Genomic DNA, 21,674 nt, shown 5'->3' with positions numbered 1-21,674 from the left:
ATAACTTTGTTGCCATTTGACGAATGTGGGCAAAAGTCTACAGAAAGATTATAGACCCAACTTTGTTTGTGTAAAGTCTGAATGGATTTTTTCAAATGGGGGCTAAGTTATATGACTATTCTATGTACATACATTTTAACATTTGACAAAATAAAACATGGGCAGATTTCCAGCAAACTCATGTTAGGAGCATTGGCATGGACCTTAAAGCATGGTTTTGCAAATGTGCCTGTGTTTTATTTTTTGACAAGTATCATAATGTAGGTAGAAAAAATGATGATATACCTTTGGTAACTGAGGTACAGCCTGTGGTCATGGGCATTGGCCAGATTGTCTGGGTCATGGCATAAGGTCATGACCCACACAATGTGGCTACTGGCCATGACCACGAGGGACGACCAATGGAGTTAAAGTGGCAATGTCCACCTGGGACTGGCTATGGGGTAAAGTTATTCGAAAGTGGGATAGGTTTAAAAGGGAAAAACACATTTGCTTGTGGTGATATGGTCATAGGGTGCGCTTATCACCTTATACAGTCTGCCATGGAAAGGGAAGCCCCACCTTCCTTTTCATTGGTGGCCATCTTGGAAAAGGATTTTCCTTCCTACAGCAGGGAAAATTAGCACCCTGGGTTCCCGCCTTGGGAACCCGAGGTGCTAATGGCTTTCACCCAACATTGCAGGGGACGGAATGGGGGCTAACGGTCCAGAGCCCTTGTTGTCCACCCTCGCTTTCTTGGGCCGATAACTTGGGCTGCCGGCCATTATCCCCCATTCCAGTGCCTGGAACGGGGGATGAACGCCACATTATTCCAATTAGCATAACACAAAATGCTAATGGATACTAAGTCTCTGTACTTTACTGAGAATTGTAAACTAGTTGGAGTCTATAAGATTTTTTTTATTTCTATTTTTTAACTGTGAAAGGTGGTTCCTAAAGGAACCTTTCGTTTGTTAGTTTGTGAAGTATTATTATTTTTTTTTTTTTTGCAGGAGAGTTTAGAACCTAAGGTAGGGAAGGAAATGATGGAAGAGGCACCAAGCACTAATATGGAGGGGCAGGTGGACAGGGGGAAGATCTTGTGCGTGTGTTACTTCTAAGGTGGGGGGCAGTGTTTCTCATTCTCCTTTGATTACAGCTTCAAAAGCACTTCAAAATTGCTTCCCCCTGCAGAGTGGTGTTTTGCAGTATATGCAGAGGACTGTTATCTTCGAAAGATATGGATCAACAGCCTCTTTTATTGCTTGCAAGGTAGCTGGTGGGATTTTGCGTCCCACAGAAGTAGGCTGTGTGGCTACAGAATTGGTTGAGGAAGATGAGGTGGAGGAAGACAGCCTACTACTTGCTAAGAATGGACCAACCTTTCTGAAAGCATTGCAGTGGTTGGATTTGGTGTGACTGCACATTGAGCTGGTCCCGTAGGCGTACTGGTAGGTTGGTAGATTTAGCCTTTGGTACCTTCCCAACAGTGGTAAAGAACTGCCCTACCCATGATTCTCTTTGAGTGCTAGAGGTAGGCACTTCCTCTACCTCACCTTCTTGGTCTTCTTCATTGGGGGTCATTCCGAGTTTGGAGGCAGCCATGGTGCTATTAGCACCATGGCTGCCTCCGTACTCGGGTCTGGGTCCGGGTAGTCAGAATGGGGTCTTACCGGGACATTCCAACCTATGCGGACCCAGTAAGTCCCCATTTCGAATACCATTACCCATTCCCATTTGAGCCCCCATAGGGCTCAATGGGAATGGGGAAGGAGCTAATAACGGGCCCGCAAATATCAGGCCTGTTATTAGCTCGATGGTCCCTTAACGGGACCCGCAAAGGACGGCTGGTAAAACCAGCCGGTCCTGGTGGGACCTGCTAAGGGATCTCGGAATGTGGCTGTAGGGGGTTAACGGCACTGGCATCCTTACCGGTTCCGTTAACCCCCTACCGCCATACTTGGAATGACCCCCATTGTCTTTAGAACCACTGCGCTTTTTTGTGTTGTGTAGGTCCTCCAGATGGTGGTGGTAGTGGCTCTTTTGGACGGGGGAGAGGAAAAGCTGATGCCATTTTTAAGATAAATAGCAGTTGTGCTAATATTCGTTCAAGTATGTGATTTGTACTAGATTGTTAATGGATAATGAGTAAGAATAGGTGTAGGAGCTGTGCAAGGGTAAATCTTGAGCTAGATCATTAGAAAATGTAGTTCTGAACTGTTCTCGAAGCACGGACCTGATTGCGAAGTGTGGATGAATTTGCGGACACATCATCATGCAACGCGTGAGCGCATGGTCAGGTTGCACTGTCCGGAAGGTCCGCGATGAGGTCAGACGTTCACGGACGTCTGCGGACGCAAAAACAATTCAAAAAGTTACAAAAAGTGTACAGAAGTGTTAAAAATGATGCAGGAAGGTGGTACATGGCAGAGTTTTAAGGTGAAACTTTGTGAATTGAACAGAAATCCTGCATGCACTGGTAAAAACCCACGAAATTCACTGAAAGACCTTTGTTAATGGGATGTTATGGTTAAGTTGCACTAATAAAACCCTATGAAATACAATGAAAAAACTTTGTTAAAGGTATGTTATGGTTACAAGTAAAACCTAAAAACCTCAGAAATTCACCATTTATGGTAAGCTAAGCCATCATAACTCGCGCCGCCACCATGCACTGCTAAGACTAACACTCAGGACATCAAAAATTACATCATAAATGTCATTGATGACATCACTGATGACATCATATGTGAAATTAATTTTGATGAAAATTCCCTACAAGGGGTTGTGTTTATAATGTTGGTAATAAGATGGCAGGGGTGATCGGGAGACCGATCATGAACTACTTAATCTATTAAATAATGTACTCTTCTAAACAACTTTGTATTGGAGTGTTGCTGTTATTACAGCAACCTAATCATAAATAAACATAGGCAATGGCTGCAGCATGCACCATATAAGTACAATATTTATAATCTTGTAATTTTGGATAATACAATCATGAATGCTATCTTATCAGAGTTTTGAGTAATGTTAAACATGTAATTGCAGGCCAACAATTCAAGACATAGTACATACTAGTGCAATTAAAAAAAAACAATACATATAAGACCCACAATGCATACAAATCAGAGGAACATACAGGTAAACTAAAGTAAGGAAGAAAGAAAATGCATCATCAGAAAATATTAACAACATTAAAGTTTATCTTTATGTATATAAATGAATTGTGTGTTTGAGGCCTTCTTATTTCCCCATGTATGTGCACCATATGACAAGGTTAACATCTAGATGCATAGCACCCATTGAGTTTTAATATTCTGACTGCCAGTGAACAAAACCACCTGGCCTAGATATGTCAGTGTACAAAAACAAGTAGCCCAGATATGTGATGCCATCAGTGATGTCATCAATGATATTTGTGATGCCATCTTTCATGACCTGGGTGTTAGTTTTACCAGTTCACAGTGGTGGTGTGAGTTATGGTTGCTTAGCAAACAGCACATTTCTGAGTTTTTTAAGGTTTTACTTGTGACCACAGTGTCCCTTTATCAAAGTTTTTCATTGAATTTTATTGGATTTTATAAGTGCAACTTAAACATAACGTCCCTTTGACAACGTTTTTTCAGTGAATCTAGCTATATATATATATATATATATATATATATATATATATATATATATATATATATATATATATATATATATATATATAATGTTTTGTTTGTGTGCTCCTAATACAAAGCCACACTGTGCCCCCAACCTGCCCCAAAGTTTGCACAGTTATATGTTAGGACCCATCAGATGTCACTGGCCGGATTACATGTGTACATCCCACCCCGTTCCCTGGGTTACAGCCCCTGCACAAATGAGAAGGTTGCCTGGAAGTGTCAAACCATCAAGGTGGTCATTGAAGGACCAAACCAAGCTCATTGCAAGCATATGGAAGCGAGAAATAAAACTATCCTTGAAAGCCACATTTCAAGGCCCTAGGATGCACTGTTTCTGAGATATTTACACTGCAATGCACAAAACATTAATGTGGCCATAGGAGGACTGGACAAAGTGCATTTCAAGCATCTCAACACCAGAATCACAACTCTGTGGTCCCAATGGTACCTTGAAAACCATGTTTCAAAGCCCTATAATTCTCTGTTTCTGAGATAACTGCACTGCAACACAATGCAGCATGCCAGGTTGGGGCGACAGGTGGAGAGAGTGCACAGAAGGTCCCATTATGCTGTCACCTCCCCTCCACGTCTGCTCTGGGGTATGTAAGCCAACCACACACGCCCATTCTCAGTGCAGTTAAATTCAGAGTGCATAGCACATCAAACGATAAGCGACCCAGAACAGGGACCTACAGGACCATTGATTTTCATAAGCAACTCACACGAGGGATCTGTAGGGTAATTGATTGTCAACAAGTTATCAGAGTGTTATCATGCCTGTCTACTGGCTACATGATATTTGCACACTCAAACCCTTTCCCTGGATTTCATCACCTCTACAAAAAACACAGTTACCTGAAATCGGCGAAACATCAATTTGGTCATAGAAGGACCAGAAGAAGCTAATTGTAAGCATGTTGACACAAGAAACAAAACTCAAAAGCCTTGATAACTACGTTTCAAGGCTGCAGGGTGCACCATTTCCAAGATATTCACACCTCAACACACATCACCGTTACAGGGTGAGGCGACAGTTGGGGACACATATCGACGTGAGAAACAAAGCTCAAAACCACATTTCAGGGTCATAAGACATACCATTTCCAAGATACTTGCCCAACAAAGCACTGAAACATACAGCACCTTGCCACCGTGAGGCAACAAGTGAGGAGAGCGCTCAACGACACAGTAGGTCCAGGTATGCTGCAGCAAACCAACTCTCGCCTCCCCTCCTAGTCTGGTCCGGGGTAAGTAAGCCAGCCCCACGTGCCCAAGCTCAGTGCAGTTTACTTTAGAGTGCAAAGCACATCAAGCAATGAGCAAATCGGAACATCGACCTGCAAGATCATTTATTTTCAAAGGTTTATGAGAGTGTTATCATGTATGTCTACAGAACCTGTCAGAGTACTGGTACTTTTTTCTAGTATTATTAAATAAATACAGCATTTAACATCTATGTATGTTAAAAAGGCTGTGATACTTTAGTGTCTAAGTAGTTATGGTTAATTGCAATGCCAAGCAAAAAGGAAATTGTATGAAATTCATAACATTGCCATCCTGGATGGAACTGCACAAAACTTTCCTCCACAAAATATTGATGGGGTAATTCATAGAATTCAGCGCACAAGTGGCGCACGCGGCTGGCGCACAGTGTGCGCGTGCAAATCCCTGCGCCAGCCGCATGCGCTAAAATACATTTCCGCGCACAGCGTATTCATGGATTCCAGCCACCAAAACCAGCCGTGGCGCACAGTGGCGCAGTGACCCTGCAGCAGCGCCATTTACGCCCCCAAGAACGCCCCTTGTGCAGGGAAAAGCCATCAAAATCCCCAATCCAGCGCAAAGGGCTGCGCTAACCCTGTACCAGCATGGCAAGCGGGGAACGCGTATCACTGGGGATCGCAGAAGTTTCACACGCGATTGGCCCTGTGCGAGCGCGGTAAGTGTATTACTGGGGTGCGTGGGAAGTTTCACATGCGATTTCAGCTGGGTACGTGTATTACTAGGGTGCGCAGGAAGTTTCACACGTGATTTCAGCTGGGTACGTGTATTACTGGGGTGCGCGGGAAGTTCCACACGCGATTGGCCCTGTGCGAGCAGGGTACTTGTATTACTGGGGTGCACGGGAAGTTTCACATGCAATTTCAGCTGGGTACGTGTATTACTGAGGTGCGCGGGAAGTTTCACAAGCGATTGGCCCTGTGCGAGCGGGGTACGTGTATTACTGGTGTGCGCGGGAAGTTTCACACGCAATTTCAGCTGGGTACGTGTATCACTGGGGTGCGCAGGAAGTTCCACACGCGATTGGCCCTGTGCGAGCGGCGTATGTGTATTACTGGGGTGCGTGGGAAGTTTCACACGCGATTTCAGCTGGGTATGTGTATTACTGGGGTGCGCGGGAAGTTTGACACGCGATTTCATCTGGGTACGTGTATTACTGGGGTGCGCGGGAAGTTTCACACGCGATTTCAGCTGGGTACGTGTATTACTGGGGTGCGCAGGAAGTTTCACACACGATTGGCCCTGTGCGAGCGGGGTACGTGTATTACTGGGGTGCGTGGGAAGTTTCACACGCGATTTCAGCTGGGTACGTGTATTACTGGGGTGCGCGGGAAGTTCCACACGCAATTGGCCCTGTGCGAGTGGGGTACGTGTATTACTGGTGTGCGCAGGAAGTTTCACACGCGATTTCAGCTGGGTACGTGTATTACTGGGGTATGCGGGAAGTTTCTTACGCGATTTCAGCTGGGTACGTGTATTACTGGGGTACGCGGGAAGTTTCACACACGATTGGCCATGTGCGAGTGGGGTACATGTATTACTGGGGTGTGCGGGAAGTTTCACACGTGATTTCAGCTGGGTACGTGTATTACTGGGGTGCGCGGACAGTTCCACACACGATTGGCCCCGTGCGAGCGGGGTACGTGTATTACTGGGGTGCGCGGGAAGTTTCACACGTGATTTCAGCTGGGTATGTGTATTACTGGGGTGCACAGGAAGTTTCACACGCGATTGGCCCTGTGCGAGCGGGGTACGTGTATTACTGGTGTGCGCGGGAAGTTTCACACACGATTTCAGCTGGGTACGTGTACTACTGGGGTGCGCGGGAAGTTTCACACGCAATTTCAGCAGGGTACGTGTATTACTGGGGTACCGGGGAGTCCCACACGTGATTTGGCAGTGTGGGTCCTCCCAGGTGTTCCCTGTATACCCTCCACGGCCCCTGCAGGCAGCCCACACCACAGGGGACTACCCTGCATCCCTGGCCATGTCCCGCAGGCAGCCCACCCAACAGGGCCATGCCCCCCAGCAAAGGCACATGTCTCCTTGCACTACTGAACACCAACTCATGTCCCCTTGCACCCCCATCCCCCAGCATTGCGAGGCACCTGCCAGCAGGCCCCCACTCATGTCCCACTCATGCCCCCCATCACTCCCACCCCCCAGCATTGCGAGGCACCTGCCAGCAGGCCCCCACTCATGTCCCACTCATGTCCCCCTGCACCCCCACCCCCCAGCATTGCGAGGCACCTGCCAGCAGGCCCCCACTCATGTCCCACTCATGTCCCCCTGCACTCACCACCCCTCAGCATTGCGAGGCACCTGCCAGCAGGCCCCCACTCATGTCCCACTCATGTCCCCCTGCATCCCCATCCCCCAGCATTGCGAGGCACCTGCCAGCAGGCCCCCACTCATGTCCCACTCATGTCCCCCTGCACTCCCACCCCCCAGCATTGCGAGGCCCCACTCATGTCCCACTCATGTCCCCCTGCACTCCCACCCCCCAGCATTGCGAGGCACCTGCCAGCAGGCCCCCACTCATGTCCCACTCATGTCCCCCTGCACCCCCACCCCCTCGCATTGTGGGGCACCTGCCAGCAGGCCCTGACACATGTCCCCCAGCCAACACGTCATCACAATCTAGATCCCTGGCCCTTATGGGCAGCCTCCACATGACAAACACCCACCCACGTATTGCATCCACCCACTCAGAATTGCCAATTACATGATACAACCCCAATGGCAAGTATGCAAATGAACACATGTCCCTCACATACACACAATGGGTGTAAGTGAATGTCAAAACCCATATCATGATATGCATGAAACCAATGATATGATACTACACATTGAAGTTTGATGAAAAAAATGTATTAAAAGCAACATAAATGGGATTAAAAATAAACAAACGACAATGGGAATTAAAAACAAAAAGCAGCATGTCCGTAGAATAATGAAAAACCACAAATCATAATCCAAAAGAAAAGTGTCCAAAGTCACAGTTCAAAAAAGTACATCCAAGGGAAAAACAAAACCAAAAACCATTGCTCCATGGGTAAATCAAAAAAAAAACATAATCCAACAGTCAACTATATACAGATAAACAATCCAGGGTCCATGATCCCATGAAATGAAACCTATCTAAAAATACTACCTAATAAAAAAACTATGTACAAAATTGTGCTCCATTGTCCAAAAGTTCCAAAATCAAGAAAAAATCAAAGGAAACCTAACACTAACTACATAACTATTTACAACGGCAGCGGGCTGGTCCAACGGCTCACTGGATGTTGTCATGGGCCAGGGCATCATCGAACTCCTGTTCAATGGCTTGGAGGCGGGCATGTTCCCTGGCCCGAGGTCTCGCAGGGATAAGGCAGTGTCCAGCTCCAACTCCCTGCGAAGACCCTAGAGGCACTCAGCCCGCCTCAGCGCCCTCCGCATGGAGTTCTCCGCCCTGACCATTGTGAGCCGTTCCTCCTCTGCCCGCTGCCGCTCTGCACCTATCTGCTGGCCCAACCGCTCCCACACGGAAGCCACTCCCATTCCAGGGTTCTCCTGCCCTCCGGCCGATGCCTGCGCCCCTGATGTTGATGGCCCCGAGCCATGATGTCTCCCACGTCGAGGCTGCCGCTGCCTCCGACGCAACTGCCTGTGCCAGCACGACGGCATCCAGGCTGATGGAATCCACCGACGCCATTGTGGCCCGATGATGCCGTCACATCCTCTATCTGCTGGTGTCCAGTTGCTAGTGTGTCCACCCCTGCTGGACCTCCAACTCCCGACTGTGGCTGGGATGGGATCCCCACCGAGTTGGCTGTATTGTTCGGGGCAGGTCCACAGGGGGCCCTGGTGGCATCTGGGCCGGAGGACGACATGGAGAACGACTGGCGCATAGCCTCCACAGAGGAGGAGAGGGTCGCCAAAGTGCCCGACACATGTACGAGACCCGCGACCACGACCGCTCCCAACTGGGCCACTTTGGCACGGTGCTCTTCGTGATGACGTGCATGCTCCCCCCGGGAAGCACGCACCTCATCATGAATGACACGTGTGCGCAATGCGACACCAATCAGGACCTTCTCCATATGGCCAGGGGTCCCCTCGTCCGCAGGTGGAGGGGAGTCAGATGACATGGACATCCCTCCTACCTGCGGACGGGCCTGGGATGGGGCATCCCTGCTGGTGCATGGTGGTGCAGTCACAGTGTCAGGGACAGTGACATGCACAGGCACCTCCACGGCGACCTGTGCTGCCTCCTGCCCCTGCCCCTGGACTGCACCACTTGCACCAGCAGGGATGCCCCCACCAAGCCCCATATGCGGCTCAGTAGCGGCCTACTCCTCTTCTGTGGAAACCACCAACCTGGATGGCTCCACACCGTCTACCGCCGTTGCAAGCCCCTGTGGGGGCTCACCCACCCCTTCCGCTGCAGCCGTGGGGGCATCTCCGCCACTTTGCTCCACAGCGCCGTCTCCGCCCTCTTCTTCACTTTGCGCTGTGTAGAAGGAGACATAGAACACAAGCATCAGGGTACTGTACAATGGTCCCCTAGACAGGAAGCAATAGCAGATGAGTGGCACTGTCAAAGATCACTTCCATCATGTCCCTCCACAACACATGGGTCAGTGCAGTCAAAACACATGCAGTAACAGGCATGGCACATGCTATGGACATAAGCAAACATGTCCAAAGGACTCTTGAAACATACAACGTTGTTTTGAACTCACATGCATCATGGGTCATGCCTATCACATTCACACACTTCACCGTACTTTCATCCATCTGGACTCATACACCCCAGACACAGTGGATGCAAGGATAGCTAGGCTGCATCAGTGGATCTGAACATTGACACAGACATGTGTCATGCATCCATGGCATTCACAAGTCACAGACACGCAGGTCAGACACACAGACATGGACACCATACATGTACATGGCATCATCACCCATCCCTCACCCCCACCCATGTCCAGGAACCGAGACTGTCATGCTCTCATGTGTCCATTCCGCATAGGGCTCCCCATGTAGCATTTAAACACATACACAAACCTTGTGCTTCACACATTACTGGTCTCACATGCATGACCATGATGTCCCTGCACACACACACGCGTACATGGCCTATGTCACACATACAGGCAAGTATCAGACAACCAGCACACTGCAACATGCCCTGTCTCACACAGCAATGCCGGGCCACTTACCGCTCGACCCCAGACGGGTCTGCCTCTCAAGGACCTGGACGTGGAGCGCTGGGGATATGCGTTCCAGGACCCTCATCTGATCTTCTGACAAGTGGCCCCGGCGCACCTTAGCATCTGCTGCCTTCAAGAGGTGCCGGGCCTTGTTGAGGGTCCTGGACCTGAAGTCCTCCCAGCGCTTCTTGACATGATGTAATAGTCGGACTATCACCCCCTCCGCGTTGATGGCAGTCACGATGTCCGTCCAGATCCTGTCCCGTCCATCCTTGTTGGCGTGTGATGATCTGAAGAGGGCGTCATAATGCCCCAGGACATGCTCCACCAGGACACCAATTTCCTTCTGACTGAAGCTGGTGGCCCTCTGCCCCTCTGGCTGGGGGTCGCCAGTGGTCTCGGATGGTGTTTGCCCCGACATGGCGACCCCCGAGGCAGGCGTGGGTGGGCAACTGGGTCCTGGGGCTGGGCTGTGGAGCGATGGTATCCCAGTCGGGAGTCTTCTGTTCCAGCAGGGGTGGACAGAGCAACTGGACCCCTGCAGATGGCTGATGTGCAGGCACCAAATGGCGGGGCACGGTGGCAGCAGGCAGGCAGGCAGCAGCAGATGGCTTGTGGGAGGCTGCTCGGGGCTCTGGGGGGCAGTAATTCGGCCTTTTGGGCAGGAGCGTGGTCTTTTCCGTGTGCTTACGCATGGCCAGCTTGATACGGAGTGATTTGGCAGTGAAAATTCTGCACGTCAGCGTGTAATTCGAGGAAAGGCCCTTAGCGCGTAAGCGCGTCTGCACGCATACGCGATTTCATTGGACAGAAGGCCCTTCAAGCGCAAGCGCCTCTGTGACGTGACATGCGCAGGCATGCACGGGCGTTTCAGCGTGCCTGAAAAACTGCACATCCGCGTGGGAATGCGTGTAATCCGAGGAAAGGGCCCATGCGTGTAAGTGACGTGACGCGTGAGGTGTTTCCCTCAGCACGGGTTAAAGGTGAGCAGGGGCAGCAGTTCGCTGTACGTGCCTTTTGTGGAGACCGACCTGTGTTGCTGCTTCCTGTTGTTTCTCGCGCTATCACAACTTCACAGCTATCAAGGACGTAGCTCTTCTTTTGGCGGGGGTATTGGCTACGCGTGTTTTTCTGCATCGCGCTAGTCAGACGGTGATTCGCACACACTATTTTTCCCACTGCGGGTGCACCTGTGTATCGCACCCATTTTTTAGGTCATAGTAGCCTGCGTGTCCCACGCGTACGCGTTATTCGTGTTACTGGTGCCACCGCATACTGCGGGAGGTTGATTCCACGCACATAGGCTGCAGGGTTGCATGCACGGTTTTACTGCAGTTTTGGGGTGCCTGAGCGTTGCGTGACCCGTCACTACATCACCGGGGTCACATACTGCCTTGCAGGTGCAGGGGGGCTGTTAACATCTTGCTTCCCACCCCCTTCGCCCCAATTGCCCAGGTCAATTGTGGTGTACACCTCCCATTGGCACTACTCCATCTGTGCCGGCACTACTACATCTGTGCCATGGTTGGGAGGACACCAAAGGTGAGGGGCGCCTCAGCTGGGCGTACTCCTCATGGCAGGTGTGGTCGGGGACGTGGCCGTGCTGACCAGGGAGTAGGGGGAGTCCAGGGCGGCCACAGAGGGGGAAGAGGCAGGGGTGCGCCACTTGAGCACAATGTTGTGCCATGTGTCGGTGCAGTCATGCCACCACCCCCTGTGGTTCCAGGGGATGCAGCTTCTGCATCTGGCCCTGGCGCCCGTGTTACCCGGCAGTCCGTTCCATCGACTGCCACGGGCCTAAGGGTAGTGGTAGCTGCAGGTGCAGCTGTGGACACCACCACCCAGGCTCAGGGTCTGCCAGCGCAGGCTGCGTTGGCACTTGAGGAGCCCTTGGTAGATTTCCAACAGGCCAGCAGGGAAACCATAGGGGCAGGGAGGGCTGCTCAGACCAAGACACGTGTCCCTGGGGCAGTTATGTCATCTGCTGCCCGAACAGCTGGGTGTTGGTAAGTGCAGGGGCAGATGCAACCAACAACACCCCGCTTGTGAGTCTGCCAACCAGGAACGTTGCGGTCAATGACCCTGCCACAGCGGATGTTGCTGCGCAGGGTCCATTAGAGGGCACCCAGATGCCACTGACACAAGTCAGGCCTTTGGTCGTCCCTCCACCTGCCACTCCCTTGGCTCAATCCACCAAACCCACTGGCCATACTGGTCAGGGCAGAATTAGCCAGCCAGGGTCTGCGCCACAGTCCAAGAGGAGGAAGGTTGCACCTGCAGCACAGGCTGGCACCCCACACACAGCCACGACCTCCTGCACGTCGAGGAAGAAGCCGTTCTGCAAGCAGGAACTGGACTTCCTCGTGGACTACGTGCAGGGCCACAGCCGTGACATGCTAGTGGGTGCCAATAGTCAGACTACAGCTGCCCACTGTAACACCCACTGGAAGCATGTTGCGGAACATGTCAGTTCATTCGGCCATGAGGTGCGCACGGCGCAAGAGTGCAAAAAGCGTTGGAATGACCTCAAACGCAGCACTAAGGCTAAGCGTGCCTCTAATTACAACTTGACTCTGGTGACTGGCAGTGGGCCTGCACCAGAGGAGGAAGAGCTCACTCCGCATGAGGCACTCGTTGCGGAGTTCAAACCACCTGAATTGGTCAAAGGAGTGGGAGAGATGCTGGACTTTGATGCCCAGTCCAGTTAGTGTTGATGCGTGTTTGTTGAGGACGTGTGTGTTTCACTTGTGGGATGTGTTGTGCCTGATTGCCACTACATGTGACTTGTACATGGTTCTGATGTCTAAGTAATGCAATGCTTCCGTGATGCATGTCTGCTCTGCTGTATGGTGGACTTGTGGAGCAGACGGGGACTGTCCGCATCACCACTATTGCACCCTACTGACATGCTGGTTACAAGTATGCCCCTTCGGTCCATGTTCCAGCTCACTGGCCCTTCTGCATGTGGCGTGTGGTGACCTTCCTCTCAGCCCAGGCACAATGTCATTGCATGACTGACGTGCATGTCTCCTCTGCCTGCATGCGGGGACTCCATGTAGGCATGCTCCCTTGCCCCTCCTCCGCCACTCTGCACCCCAATTCCACCTTTGCACTGGTCTGCTTCAATCTTGCCAATGTGTACTTTCCTGTTCATTCATCCTGTGTAGATGCTAACTTTCAGCGTACAATCTGCCAGACATATGCCGTGTGGTACAGCCTTAGTACTTGATGCAGGGTATCTCACTTGTACTGTGCATAGGTCAGATGTCCCGCAGGGACATGAGTGCCCATTCATGCTCCATGTGCATTGCATGCATGCCCCTATGTGTCCTTGACTGGATGATCACTGTAATACAAGTCCTGGGTGACATGCATTGCATGGCATCTCATCAGCCTTCCCATGTCAACTGTGGCTCAGTACCGTGTTGCACACATGTTTAGGTTCTGACAATCTGCGTGGCTCACAGGCCTCAGCCTGTTTAATGGCCAATGACTCTGTCCAACTGTTGTAGTGTCTTCTTCACACGTGGGCAGCCTCCAGAGTTTTCATCATGTGTCCTGCTTACTGTCCCATCATCATTTTCAGTGTTGTCACTTAAATCACATTAAGCTGTTGATGCCAGTCAACACTGCCTGTCAATATACAGGTGTATGATCAGCCTTTTGATACCATGCTAGGCATCCCTGCTTTTGTACTTGGGTAGAGGGGTGCTTGGCTTGTAGATATGCTACACATTGAATGCACAGTGCACGTGATGCCTGAATTTGACCATGCACTGCCTTCACATTTCCTGACACACACCATGGAGTCCTTGTACATGTAGGTAGTGAGTGGCGTACACATTGTCTGCACTGCATAGACCCGTTTCCATGGAAACTGCCACCTTTCAACAGGTCTGATCACAGAAGCAATTCAAAGTTGACCCAGCATGCATACCAGGTTATATGTTGTGTGTCACATGTCTGCCTGATGTGTTTGTTGTCGGTGTGTGTGTGTGTGTTGTGTGCTTCTGACATGTGTAGTGACCTCTTTTCTCTCTATTTTTCAGGTGATGACGCAATGGAGGCGGAGGATGGTGTTGTCATGCCAGACACAGTGTTGTTACCACTACATCAACCCGGCACAAGTGGGGGTCGTGGGGTGGTAGGCCACGAAAACCCCCAAGTGCTACAGTCCATCTTGTCTCTGGCTGCCTATGAGTCCAGCCTTGATGACGACTCTGACGTCCATGTCGAGTTGGATGACCATCAAGTCCATGTGTCAGTGGTGAGTGATTCTGATGTGGACACTCCTCTGTCCGCGACACCTGCACTGAGGGATCAGACAGTCTTGGTTCCTCCGCCCCCGGTGGATTGGGATGCAGGGTCACCCTCCACACCAGTCACTGATGTGCCTGGGACATCACGTCGACGGGGGCATGTTGTCGTGCAGCCTCGGGCGATGCCAACACACCGAGGACACCCGGTCCTTGGGTCCTGCACGGGTCAAGCCCGGCAACGTGGTCGCCGCGCGCATCCGCAGTATAGTGAGTGGGAGCAAGACATGACTGCCAATTCAGAACGGCAGGGGGCAGCAATGGAGAACATCGCTGAGAGCATGGAGCGTGTGGCCCGATCTGTGCTCCCCCCTGCTAGTCAGGTGCTTCTCCAGCAGCAGGTGGCACGGTCATTGGCCCGCTCGCTCAGGCTGGGCATGGCGGCCTCAGACAGGGCACACCAGGCTGAAATGTCGTCTCTGCGTCAAGCAATTGCTGCTCACGCAGAGGCACACATGGATGCCCTGAGGGATGAGTATGCTTCCCTCAAATCCACTCTGGGTGTCCTTATGATGTCCCAGAGGCAGCGGGCAGAGGAGAGGTTTGCACAGCTTGAGCGTACCATCTCGGCTGAGCTACAGGCTTGCTGGGAGGTGCAGCGGTTGTCAAGCCAGGCCTTGCAGGAGGAACTCCGTTTTACACGTGCTACCTTGCAAGAGGAAGCACGTGTATCACGTGAGGTTCTGCATGCAGACCTACATCACATCGCCACACAGAACCAGGCTCACCCGTCCGGCAGACTTGCTGCTGACGAGGGGCAAGCTGTGGCTAGGCGTGGCCAGACTACTGTGCCACATCCTCCTTTCCAGGATGAGCCAGACTCGGACGACCATCTATCTCCCACGTAGGCAGGCTGTGCAGGCGTTGAGCCCATGGAGGGTTTTTATTTGGCTCAGCATCATCACATGTGGGTGTTGAGCAGCACCCTGTACCTCCCTCGTCCTGGATGCCTCCCCACCCCTGGGTTGTATGTGGCCATTTTTGATTTTTCTTTTAGTTTAGTTAGTTAAGTTTCTGTTTGATAGTTAGTTTACTTAGGTAATGTAGGTTTTTCATAGTTAGTGTAATTAGTTAATATAGTTTAAAAATGCTTGTCTATTGTGCTTTCATGTGACGGTGCGGTGCTTTGTGGCTTTTGAAGGCATCCACTGTCCGTTCCAGGTGGGCCCTTCAGGCTTGTCTTGTTTATATGTTTGCTGCTTGGGGTCCTTGACTCACATATGCCACTCCTGCCTCCCTTATCCATGGGCCTGCAAGGATGGTTCAGTGTGACAGCCTATTAAATAAGGGCTTTGGACTGTCATATCTGTGGCATGTCTGGTGCTGTGTAACTTGTGTTGACACCCCTAGTGGGGATGATTGAGGTGTTATTGACCACTGTTCAGCTTTTGCTAGATGGGGTGTTTCATGATTAATGTGTACATTCATTGCTATGCATTGTTTAGTATGTTTCTTATCTTAACTGTACACGTGCTTGTTGCAATTCATGCCGTAGATAGTGTGTTCCACACTTTGGATGTGAAAGACGGACTGATGGTGTGATTTCTGATGTAAGTCTCTGACATGGTCCAGTAATGAGATGCTTGAAGAGACACACACAGATGAATTTAAAGCATTAACCATGTGTTTCATACCCTTTCTGCAGGGGGATGAGTGTCCAGACCACCTTTGCCAGCAGACATGGCCCATTGGACGTCTGAATTCTGGACACATTTGTTGGTGCCCACATGCACATGTGTGCACAAGCAGAGGCACAGGGATTGCAGACCTACATCCTAGAACTGCTGATGTGTTCCAAGGAACTCCAGGCAAGGTGAGCAGCACAGGGGGGCCACAACACAGCAAAGCTTGCACCAGGCCAGTTGCACATGCAGGCTTAGTAACAGCACTGAGGGTGAGCTTGGACGAATATTGGTGTTGAAGGATACAATACAGCTCAGATGTGTTGGTGGACTGATGGCTGTTGATTGTAAGGTTGTCTGGGGCACCTGCAGGGGCAGTGGCACATACCCTCCGGTACACCAAGGTCCATTGAGGCACTTGTATCAACCATGAGCCTTCCGAGACATGGAAAGGGGCAGCTCACAGGGACATACAGCAAGGGACATACTCGGTGCAGTGCATTTCATTTCCATGTACATTTTGAAACATGCACTGCCTACTTTGTTTTGGTCATGGTGGAACACGACTTGTTCTGAAGTCATGCCTTGCTATATGGGTCTGTCTGCTTACCCAGGGAACATTGCATGTTGTGTGAATTGTGACACATTGGTGTTCCATTTGCCATGCACCCACCGGCGGTTGACTTACTGCATTGACTGTGTATGACCCATCACAGGGGAAATGTTACATATGGGTACGAAGCATCTACACCAGATTGTCTGTTTGTAGAGTAGTTTGTTGCTATGGGGCATATTTGGTGGTGTGTGTTTGTGTTATGGGCACGCACAGATTATTAACTGTGGCTCTCTTTGCAGCATTGAAGTGCTCCTGTAACCGGACCTGAGAGTGTGCAGGCAGGAGGCCAGCACTCAAAAACAGAGCTAAGTGTCTTGTTGTTTTTCTTTCAAACTGCTCTGCATAGGCTTGCTGGGGGGTGCACTAATGCATGGTTGAATGTGTAATTCAATTTGGTATGTTTTTTTCCCTTAATCACCCGGAGTCCTATCCAATTTTAAACCCTATACCCTCTACCCGGTGTTCCTGCTTCCCGTACCTATCCAACCAACTTTCCCTAACCCTCTTTCCCCGCTGGGGTTGCGGATGCCTGTGTAAGCCCCAAACTTGCAGGCGCCAAAACCCTAGAGGGGGTGGTTGGTTCGTGCCACTCCTAAGCCTGGACTACAGAAGGCCATGACAATGATGTCCAAGTTTGTTCGGATTGTGTATGTGTTCATGCAGGTAGTACATTTTCGTGCATTCCCTACTTTCATGTGCAATTCCTCCTCCCCTCTCCTGCCACTCATTCCAGTTATCCAGTGTGCCAACACCTGTACCGACTGCATATCCCTGACCCTCTTTCCCCACCAGGGTCTCAGAGGCATGTGTGAGTTTGACCTTGCAGGCACCCGGGCCACGGTGGGGGTGGCTGGTTCGTGCCACTCCTGCGCCTGTACATGGGACCTGTGACAGTACACATCTATTCATGGTGCATCATTCTATGTTATGTACCACACATGGTTCGCATCCTGTTGTGACATTGTTTTACTGTGCTACCTTGGTTGTTACATCATTGTGGTAGTACTTGGCCTTTGTGAGGTACTGCTACGTCAAGTCGTCTACTGGAGGGTGTTCTGGTTCATTTTTCTGGCTTGGATTTTGTGATTTTGCAAATGAGGGTGGACTCTGAGGGTGCAGGCACCTTTTTACACACAAGGTGGGAGATGGTGACGAAGGGGCAGGGTGATCCTGTGGCCAGGTGAAATTGAGGGTTGAAGACTCCATGACCCAGGTTCAGTTGTTCAGTGGGTCATGGTCATTTGTGAGGGAGGGGGGTGTTTTGTTGTTGATAGCTGTCTTGCCCTGCAGTGTGATGGGAACCCTGACATTGTAATTGTGGTATCCTATGTACATGTTGGGTTCTGCTGATCAATGCCTGTTCATGTATTGTGTTTACCTTTCAGGTGTGAGGGGATAGTTGTGGTTTGACATGCTGGGGTGTATACATGGTGAATGTTCACATGTGATGTGTAGAGGACAATGATGGTCACTTGATTGCACATGCATATGTTGAGTGCATGTCCTTACTGACCCACACACTTGCACTATGATGCACTACATGTACAACCACCCTTGGATATCCACGTGTACACTCTGTCTTCTGGTGCCCACTGTGTCCCTGCAGCACATGTTCTGTGACCAATTATGGATCCTGTACATGCCTAATTTGCTTTTTGAAGTGGTTTGTCGCTTAGATGTGATGCGCAGGGTGTGCATCACACACAATAGCTGTTCACTGTGCTGTGCGCTGAGCAGTGTGTTGCAGGAGTTAGTCACAGCACATACAAGCTGCAGTGTTGATTTTGCAATGCACAATGTGCATGTAGACAAGCATTCATTGTTATGTTACGTCTACAACTTTTGTAATGCATTTGGGAATGACTTATTTTGGGTGGGAGGTTGTTGGTCAGTCATTTCATCTGATTCCATGTCAGGCATCATTTTCTGATGCCACTGTACATTTTTGACATGGCAATGTGTACCTTATTGGTACTGTGTTGGTGTATGGCTATTGCTTGCCATGTTATGTTGTGGTTTGGGGGGGTTTGAGTGACATTACAGTGATGGCCATGGCCTGTTTTGCAGGTGTGTGTGAGTCACACCTTGCATGTCAGGGTCAGCCGCTTCTCGAAGCAACTAGCTGGGGGTAGATCTCTCTCTGCGGCAGGGGCCTCCCTCTGGAACAGCCTTCCTGCCTCCCTGGAACTGGAGGAGAACCATCTCCGGTTCCGGAAGCACCTCAAGACCTTCCTCTTTGCTTCTGCTTTCTCTCTCCCTCTCCCTTGCTAAATTCTTCACTGAAACTGCACTGGATCTGCAACTGGGCCACTCTCCCTGGCCCAGCCACTCTCCACTTGCACTGCCTCCCTGGTAACCCCTGCACTGCGGGACTGTCTTTCTATCCCTACAGTCCCCCCTTCCCAGCACTTGTCTGCACTTACCTTTGCAGTTGCCACAGCTGGCCTATTTATTTGTTTTGTATTCTACTTACCCTGTACTGTACTCCCCTCCTCCCCTTCCCCTTGCACTTTTCCCTTCCCCATACCCCTGCACTTGCGCAATCTAAATGACACCTGGCCTAGTAGTATCGTTGTCTGTCTTCCCTTGTGCCCCCCTCCCTGCCTCGTCGCACCTTGAAACACTTGTGTATAGGCACGTTACAAATGCCATATCATGTCATGTCATATGTGTGCCTTTTTGTCACACAGGATAGTTTGTGTTTAAGTAGCTAGGGATGCAGACAATGTGGCACTTCCATGGCAACTATGTCAGGGTGGTAAGGTTGTGACAGTTGACTGTCTCTTTGTCATCATCGATTGTCACCTGGTATGGGCCAGGCCTGTGTGCACTCCGCAGGGGTGGGAGTTTAGGTGAAAAATGGGGCCACAAGCTGGGTCCGGGCTTCCTCGCCACATGCCCTGTCCCCTCCCATGGGCAGCGCCTTTGCCTGTGGTTGGGGATGTGGGGGCACCACCATGTCCACCGGTACGCCCTGCCGTGTTGCAACATTGTGCAGGACACATGCTGCCACAATGATCCTGCACACTACTGGGGGTGCATAGAGTAGCTGCCCGCCAGAGCGGTCAAGGGAGCGGAAACATGACTTGAGCACTCCGAATGTGCGCTCCACTATGGCCCTGGTTGCAATATGGGCAGCGCTGTATCTTACCTGGGGTGGTGTGGTGGGGTTCCGGATTGGCGTCATCATGTGGTTGCTCAGAGGGTAGGCACTGTCCCCTGGGGAGGTGTAAATGGTTGTGATTATTGGGGTGTGTGTATTTGTGTGTGTGTGTGTGACATGCATGCATGTGCAAGGGCATTTGTACTCACCTAGGAGCCAGGTGTCGCCATGCTGCCCAGCTTCCAGGGCCCGGCTCAGGGCGGACATTCTGTGTATGAAACTGTCATGGGTGGAGCCAGGGTAGTTTGCATAGATAGAGGTGATGCTTCCCTTGGCATCGCATACCACCTGTACATTGATGGAATGCCAGTGCTTGCAGTTTCGGTAGATGTGTTCAGTGGCCCTAGGTGGACGTAGGGCCACATGGGTGCAATCTATGGCACCGAGCACTTTGGGGAAGTTTGCCACCCTGTAAAAATCCAGGACAACAGGCTGCCTTTCTGCGGGTGTTCTGGGCATGTATATGTGCCTGCGGACTGAGGGGCGCGCTGTCATGATTGCCAGTACCTGGTGTAGGCAGCGTGACTGCGTGGCCTGTGAGACCCCCCCCACTATGGCAGTAGTCCGCTGAAATGACCCAGTGGCCAAGAAGTGCAGGACATTGAGCACCTTATCCAAGGGGCTCAATGCTTGGGAGCAAAGGGTGGGGGATGTAAGGTCATCTTCCCACTCCCTGACCAGGTCTAGGATGATATGGGGTGGAAACCTATACCTGCCGTAGACCTGGTCGTCAGGCATCCCAAAAAGGCTTGTCCGTGGTGCGAAAATGTGTGCCCTGGCTATTCTCCTCCTCCTGCGGTGTCCCACGATCAGTGCTGCGACAAATGGGGCATTCATTGTAGCTGTATATACATGTTTGTTGTTTGTGCGCACTTTTATACTGTGCGCGGGGACACTTCCACCTGCCTTCGTGTGGCGGACGCGTTGACGCCTGTGTGCGTCTTTTGCCGTGCGCAGGTTTCCCGTATTCGAATCCATGAATACGGGTTGTTCGCGTACGTGTGGGCGTTCCGTGTCGTTCCCTGCAGTACTTCCCCAGTTACGCCTTCTTTTTCACGCGTTTTCCCCCATTCTGCGTGTTACGCCCACTGTTCCGCCCACTTTGGTTGTGTGCGCCGCGCTAGTTGCGCTTTTGCTGTGCGCGTAGCGCACGCCGTGTGTGCCCGCGTGCGCCATGGCAGGATTTGGCGCATGGACAGCGGGAAACATGCGCAGCGTCTTCCTTGAATCGCACGCGTGCGCGTGCGCTGGGTTTCTCACGCTTGCGCCACCTTGCGCCTGCTTGCACTGGGATTTTCGGCGCACGTTTGCTCCATGAATCGACCCCTGAGTTTCATGAAGTCTTACATGGCAAAGTCTCAAAAGTACTGATTCTCATTCAAAATTCCAATGTGCGTTCTTTTATAGCTCAAAAACCTTAGGATGGATTAATACTACATTTGGATTCGTTATTTGGCTGTTTTAATTTGAAAACTCCACTTGGGTTGGTGAAAATCCATTTGGCGCTTACATAAAATCAACAGGTGGGTTTGTAAAATGAAATTCAAATGCAATCCCAGGGCTGCGATTGGTGGATGTCAGTCTTACACATTACAAATCTGGACGATATCTTTTGCTTATGAACTTGCAATGCAAAGAGGCATATAGAGGGCATATACCAGCCCCTGTGCTATGTCCTTAGCCTAGTTGTAGAGGGAGCAATTGCGCACTCCAAAAGGGTAGACTATGCCCTTTAACTAAAAGAAATAAAAAAAAAAAATGTCCAGTGAGTTCAATCGACCGAGGATGGAGATGGAGCCCCAGAAACTAAGGAGGGTTTGTAGGA

General features: G+C 50.8%; 1 protein-coding gene across 2 annotated transcripts in view; it reads right to left on the bottom strand.

Annotated features, from left to right (window-relative positions):
• HRH2 (histamine receptor H2) overlaps window positions 1–21,674 on the bottom strand; it is a 977,625-nt gene that overhangs the window by 757,383 nt on the left and 198,568 nt on the right. The window contains exon 1 of one of the 2 annotated variants that reach the window (XM_069651443.1): window positions 2,216–2,309. The exons of the other annotated variant lie outside the window; for it this stretch is intronic. The gene's annotated coding sequence lies outside the window, so the exon portion shown is untranslated. Of the gene's footprint in view, window positions 1–2,215; window positions 2,310–21,674 lie in introns of those variants that run through there. 2 annotated transcript variants of the gene reach the window in all.

Source organism: Ambystoma mexicanum, chromosome 3p (genome assembly GCF_040938575.1).
Source record: "Ambystoma mexicanum isolate Mex_15411 chromosome 3p, UKY_AmexF1_1, whole genome shotgun sequence".
NCBI lineage: Eukaryota > Metazoa > Chordata > Amphibia > Caudata > Ambystomatidae > Ambystoma > Ambystoma mexicanum.
This window is presented reverse-complemented; position numbering and strand designations above follow the sequence as displayed.